The sequence below is a fragment of the Empidonax traillii genome, unplaced genomic scaffold (genome assembly GCF_003031625.1).
Source record: "Empidonax traillii isolate 1590-97213 ecotype Southwest subspecies unplaced genomic scaffold, ASM303162v1 scaffold874:size323092, whole genome shotgun sequence".
Lineage (NCBI taxonomy): Eukaryota > Metazoa > Chordata > Aves > Passeriformes > Tyrannidae > Empidonax > Empidonax traillii.
This window is the reverse complement of record NW_020956067.1, coordinates 198,604-199,528: the sequence shown is the minus strand read 5'-3', so window position 1 is coordinate 199,528 and position 925 is coordinate 198,604.

Here is a 925-nt window from a genome sequence, read left to right as displayed (position 1 = left end):
ATATTGTACCTCTGTACCTCATGTGAAGGTACACAGCTGGGTCAGGAAAAACATTAGACACCAGGGGCCTGAGCTCCTAGGCACAGGGTAGAGAATGCTTTTAGTTAGATCTAAAATGTAACAATATGAGAAATGAAACTTCAGCTGGGGAAATGACGTATTTTCATGACGACTGTTCCTGCAGTCCCCGTTTCATTTGAAACACTTAATGCCTGAATGTGCAGTTAGTTAGCTGAATGGCTGCTGAAACAAGAGCATTTTAGATAATTTCAAATAATTTGGGGAAAAAGAGGATCATTGAACCAAACTGTCAGAGGGGAAAAAAAAGTTCCACAGACTTAATTCCTACAATGTTGCTAGCTCCCAGAAATGGTAATTTAATAAACCAAATATACATACAGTATCAGTCCAACAATCAGGTTAATCTCTGTTTTCATTCTTTCCCAGTTATTTGCTTCAGAAGCCTAAATTTTAAACAGTAACATTCATAAAGTTCAAAATCTCTATGAATAACCCCACTAAAATAATATCTTATAAATCATACAGAATTGTTTTAACAAAAATTATTTTAAAAAAATGGAGTAGGAACGTGATTCAAATTCTTAGGGCCCATGTTTTCCAGTAAAGAGTTCCTTCATGACATCTAGTGGGTAAAGTTAGTATTACTTTTCATTTACGGACTAAATGCAAATATGACAAAAAAAAAAGCAGCAACAATTTACTAACAGTTCAGTTGCTTTATTGCAGTCGATGATGCTAAGTTATTGCCGTTTCTTCTGAAAAAATTATGTTAGTATGTAATGTAGCTGAGGAAATAGTTCCACTTTAAGAAGTAATGTGTGCACACTATTCTCTACTTCTTGCAAAAGCAATTGAAAGGACCCTCCTTTCCAGGGCTGTTCTTAGTAGCTTCCAAAAAAAAAAA